Here is a 6,000-nt window from a genome sequence, read left to right on the forward strand (position 1 = left end):
TACATCTCAGGGTAGTTTTGCTTTAAAGAGAAATTTTCCAAGCTGATCTGAAGTTAAGGAATACAGCACATACTACACTATAAATGCCACATTTAGATAGATTTACCTGTATTTTGCATGTAAAGATCTATTAATTAAAGATATAATTAAAGATTTAACTTCAATGAAGATCGAAATTAAACACTTATCCTTAATTGTTCATCACTATTAAACCTAACTCCATCCTTTAGGATATTGCAATCATTATGTCATTCTGCAGTGATCTGATTTTCTTTTAACACTTAATATTAGCTCAAGGAGATGTTCTACTTCATCATGTGGAGAATAGTCTTCGTTGCTTTTAAACATAAAATCAATTTCAGACTATCAAACCATTTCAGAAAAAGGTACATGCTTTTTGATATTAGCATACTGGAAGGTCTGCAATACAGATTTTGAGTCCTTAAATACTGATAACTCCACACTTTTATTTTTTTTTGCAATATAGAAGACAGAAAGTCTACTAAAGAGCTCATAAACAATAGACTTGAATCTAGAACCCTTTTATCTACATGCAAAATGCTTTTTCATAAATATACTCTTGGAGAAATTAATGGACTGATAAGGATTTGAATGAAATAACACTGGTCTGATATTGATTCATTCAGTTGAAGTATATAATAGATTACTTTCTAGATAAAACCTGCATTTGACTCTGAAATAATGAGGAAGAGTTATTGGACCTTACCAGCAGAGACTTATGTCTAACTCAGATTAGCATAATAATACTGTTTTAATAGATTTCTAGAGTTCAGATCTCTCGAATTTATGGTTAAATGAATATTTTATCAGATATTATTTGAAGGTTTAAGTAGACAAAATGACAGATCACAGAACAAAATAAAGACATTAATCCAAGGAAAAGAAATAAGTGAACTTGCTAATGTTGTCTTAGGATATTCTAATGTTGGAAATATTTAGAAATCTGATCTTCCATATTTAACTGAAAACACTATTGTTTTACTTCATCTCTTCATGTTACATTGTCTAAGGACAATATTTTCAAAAAGTTTAAGGAACTTCGAGCTTTTTATTTAGTTAAATCTAATTCAAAGGATACCATTAGAACCTTGTTCTTTTTATCACAAATTTGCTGTGAACTCCATCATGAATATGGCTGGCGTTGTTGCTTATTTTCTCAGGGAAAATGACTACATACAATTTGCCTGTAATAAAAACAGTGGAGGAGATGGAGAAAGGAGAGAATTGATTCTGAGAAGAGAAAAATAACAAAAGTTCAAGTAATATGTACATTGGCTAAGATTAGATTAAATATTTATGATGGAATCAGCACACTTTAAAAAAAATAGTGATTACCTGAGTTGGATGGCATAGCTTTCCTGGTACCAGCCATATTTGAACTACCTTCAGGCAATTTTAATAGTAATTTTAAAGTACTCAGTACTCATCATTTTATGGCAGGCACTCATTTGAAGACATTACATAAAATGATATGGAGCTCTTATATCCTCATCTCAAAATGCATTAGTGATTTCTGCTTAAGCATTTGTAAAATACAGAGCTGAAATAAAAACAACATATCCAAAACCCCTTTCCTGCTATGGGTTACTTTTCTGTTTACCTTGCGGATTCTGAAATACATTCCTCTATTTAATAAATAGTTTAATCATCATTTTATTTCCTTTCAACAACCAGTTAAATTGCTGTAATGTAGGGTGATATGTGGAGATTGTGCATGAAAAGCAGCAGTTTAAAAAATAACAAAGTGATTCTAAAATGTCTCTTCAGATTTTTTAAAATAAAATAAATTAACAAATCATGGTTTATTGGCAATGCTCACCATCTGCTTTAAGCCAGCAGAGTCCCAGGAATAAAAACCAAACCCATTTAAACCACTTCTGAGATTGGAGCCTTCATTATCAAGTATGATTTTGAAAGGGCTTTAGGAGAGAGAAAAAATCAGTTTAGTCTCTTCAGGTACTTGGTGAGTGCAGCCATATTGCAGAATTCACAGGAACCTTCAGAACCATTTAATTTTCTATTATGATTCTGGCTGTGTCTGTGCTTGCTTGGATTTCCTGATCTGTGTTTGGATACAGAAGGCTTACTGAGAAAGAAAAGCTATTCTTGTTTCCACATAGAAACACTTAGCTCTTTGCAATGCAGCAATTTTATCCTCTTTTCTGAAGGTGCTTTCATGGATAATGCTGTTTGCAATGTTTTAATCATAACAGATTATCAAAGGCATCTTTGATTCCAATTCCTATTCAGAATGCCATTTTTCTTTCCCATACTTTTCTTTATCAATTCTCTTACTGTTTCTAATTAGTCTCGAAACAGACTCAATTAAAGCAATCAAAATTACATTATATATAATAATCTTAGGAAGGTTATTTATGGGAATGGAAATGAAAAAGACCAAGAAGAGATGTGGTTACAGAGAGAAGCTGTAAAGACAGTAATTTCTGGTACCTATTAAATATTATCAAAGAGAAGGATTTTTTTTCTGTACTGAAAGCATTCCTACCTTCTGATTTTTATTATTTTTATTATTATTATTATTATTTATTTTTTATTTATTTTTTTTATTTTTTATTTCTACTCCTGTAAATGCTTTTAAGACTATTTGGAAAAGCTGTCATTTTCAAAGTACCCTTAAGAGCATGTAAGCCTTACATAATTTGGAAAAAAACTGCTCTCTGCTAAAATAATAGCAATTTTCTAGATAACTAGTTTACACGATAAGGAAATGCCACAGACTTACTTTGAAAAAGGTAATGCATTACAGATGGGTGGTTTATTCCATACTTTGGAGGGAACACATTACCAGCAAGAGGAGAAATACCCAGATTAATGTACCTTAGTGAGTAATCAATACTCTTATCTTTAGAGAAAAGAAGTAGAAATCTTCCTGGTGCATGAGTTTTGAATACTGTTTGCAAGAAAGTGCAACACTATATATCAAGACTTTCTAAGGCTTCACAAGAGAACTGAAACGAGAGAGCTAACACTCAATGATTGTTTTCAAAAAAATATGAGAGGAGCAGAAAGAAAAGTGAGTTCTTATTACCATAAATTAATTCATTGAAGCCCACTGTCAGAATTTTGAGATTGTCACTGTAATGGTTATATGACTGGAAAGAATCAAATTAACATACTTAGCATGAAGTTTTCAGTCTTCCTTAGCAATTTGCTGGATTTCTTACCATTTTGATACAGAATAATAAATTGTCAATCATAGAAAATTCCTGTTGTGCAGTCAAGTGAACAAAAAAATTTTGAATAAATATGTTGAAGGGAAACAAATGTTTTCAGTAAGGAGAGGAGTGTGGAAATTAATAAAGCAATCTGAAATCAGACTACATACATACAAATAAATAAATAAATAAATATGAATAAAATGCAGCATACCAAAAGATTTAAATCACATGACCTGGGAGGATATTCAAATAATTCTAGTAGTCCCTATTAGTTGTCTTATTATTTTAGTCCTCCTACTTGCCAAAGTTTATATGTTCTTTCAGGCTGTGACACACTGATACATGCTGTGGCCATTCCAGGTTAATTCCTGAATTATTACTGCTTCTGGTTGGACAGCCCTGCAACATACCTTATTATGATACATAAATAAGAAAAGTTCTGGATTTGAAATAAAATTACAATTAAATCCAATAAAATCACCTATTTTTACAGTAAAGCCAGGGAAAGGTGATTGAAGCTTCCAGCTGATAATTCAATAACAACAATATTTTTATTATTATAACTGGGAGAAAAATGACCACAGAACAAAATGAGAAATAATTATTTTTCTATTTATTTTACTAAATATGTTTTATTTATTTTTCTAAAAAACATTTCTCAAGAATGGGTTTGAAATGATGGTATAAAATTAATGTCTAAAATATCAGGAGTATTTCCCTTACCCCCTCAAAACTGTCTCAAGATTATGATCTATTACTGTAAAATACTAAAATCTGAAATATTGAGAAATGTTGTCTTTACAATATATGCATATATATTTTACAGTTGGCCTTTAATATTCAGAGAAAACTAGGAAACAAAGTTTTAGAAAGAGCTTTTATTAATTTTCAAGAATAAGCGAAGAAAAAGTTTATTTAATGAATACTTAGTAATAATGTTTAAAATAACATGATTGGATTAAAAATAAAATAAAATAAAATAAAATAAAATAAAATAAAATAAAATAAAATAAAATAAAATAAAATAAAATAAAATAAAATAAATAAAATAAAATAAAATAAAATAAAATAAAATAAAATAAAATAAAATAAAAAAATTTTCCCCAGTAGTATCAAAAACAATTGAAAGTTTTCTATTTTTCAAGAGGCATTTAGCTGTTACTACTATTGTTATTATTGTTGTTAGCAAGTATTTTGGAGGAAGTCTTTTTGCGAATGCATTTGTGCAATTATTGCTTTCTCTAAACAGAGCAAAGTGAAAGAGAATCAATGTTTATACATCACACTGAAACACCTGTAAAACACTCTTATGTGAGACTCAGAGCTAGTAGTGAAAATACAAAAATAAAGATTTCTAGGAAAAAACTATGATCTTCGTCTTTCTCTCCTGTATATTTCATTAAAGATGAAGTAAGAAGAGCTGGGAAAATGTATTATTCTTCATATAATTTAACAAAATTGTCAAGTAATTTGACCAGTTATCTTCAGTATACTTTTGGGTTAAATTAAACCCTTCCTATCTGGCACCTTGTAAATAGTGTTTGAGCTTTAGATGAAGAAATTTCAAAACAAGAAGCAGTAGAGTCTCTTTCTTAACACATGTATCTTTCTGGTTGTTTCTAGCTCTTCAGAAACGTATAACACATGCAGGCTGTTGTCTTGATGGATGCTATTGTTTCATCTTGCAAACTTTAAGAGGAAATGTAGTACTCTAATGAAGATGTTTCCCTAATATATTCTTGTATCTCCTTCTCCTCTCTCTCTCCTCTTTCTCCTCTCTTCTTTCTATTAATCTTTAAATTAATATTTTCAGCTGTAAGCACAAAAGAAAACTCTTTGCATTTGAGTAACAATTTTTTCCCTAATATTTTCTGACATAAGTATCCCATACAACTAGATATATCAGAATTTTACTCCTTTTGTTTAGAGGTCACTTATAAGCAAGACAGATTTACGAACATTAGTTAATTTAATCACTGGAAGATAACATGATGCTATCAACATATTTGATTGTATCCATGGAAACAAATGAATTGTAGCAAAACAATCCTATTCAGCAGCTCAATAAAATTGCATGAGATTTTGAGATAAGTATGAAATTGGCACAGGTCAATACAATTTAGTTTGAAATGTTACAAACACATTTCCTACTTTCTGTATTATTAGGAATAATAATAATTGGCTACCCATAACTATTCCTTAAAATTAGTTAAAAAAAAAAAACAACAGAATAACTTACCAATACTCATTAACTCTTATTTATTTCATTTCTTCAATCCAGAAATTTCTGTAAAACTTTGTCTTTCTTTTGTGCCCACTTCTTTTGGACAGAAAACATCTTTTGCTCTTCCCTTCCCCCTCCCCTTTCTCTTTCCCTTCCTGTCCACATTTTCCTTCCCCTTCCATCTCTCCTTTCCCCTTCCCCTTCTCCTTCATTTTCCCACACAACATGACTTGAAAATATCTACTACAATCCAGAGTTGTTCTATTTCATGTTTGTTGCAATACTGAAGGGGACTGGGGAAAATCCAGTGGAAGGATAAAAGAATTAATATTCCCTTGTGCATGCCATAATAACTCACATATTGCAAGCTTTAGTTTTCATTGTTATAGGTCTCCACTCGTGAGTCATTTAAAATGGACATGTTCTGTTATTTTTACGATGACCTCAGCAAACTGTTCACATTCCGAAGTGTATTGTTAGCAATGTTAAATAAAGTTCAATAACTGGAAGGTTATAACCAACAAGGGAGAAATGTTACACTGATAACAGTGTTAAATGCTTGTAATGTAACTATTC

The sequence above is a fragment of the Cyrtonyx montezumae genome, unplaced genomic scaffold, assembly GCF_038088225.1.
Source record: "Cyrtonyx montezumae isolate F1298 unplaced genomic scaffold, pur_monq_1.0 scaffold_29, whole genome shotgun sequence".
NCBI lineage: Eukaryota > Metazoa > Chordata > Aves > Galliformes > Odontophoridae > Cyrtonyx > Cyrtonyx montezumae.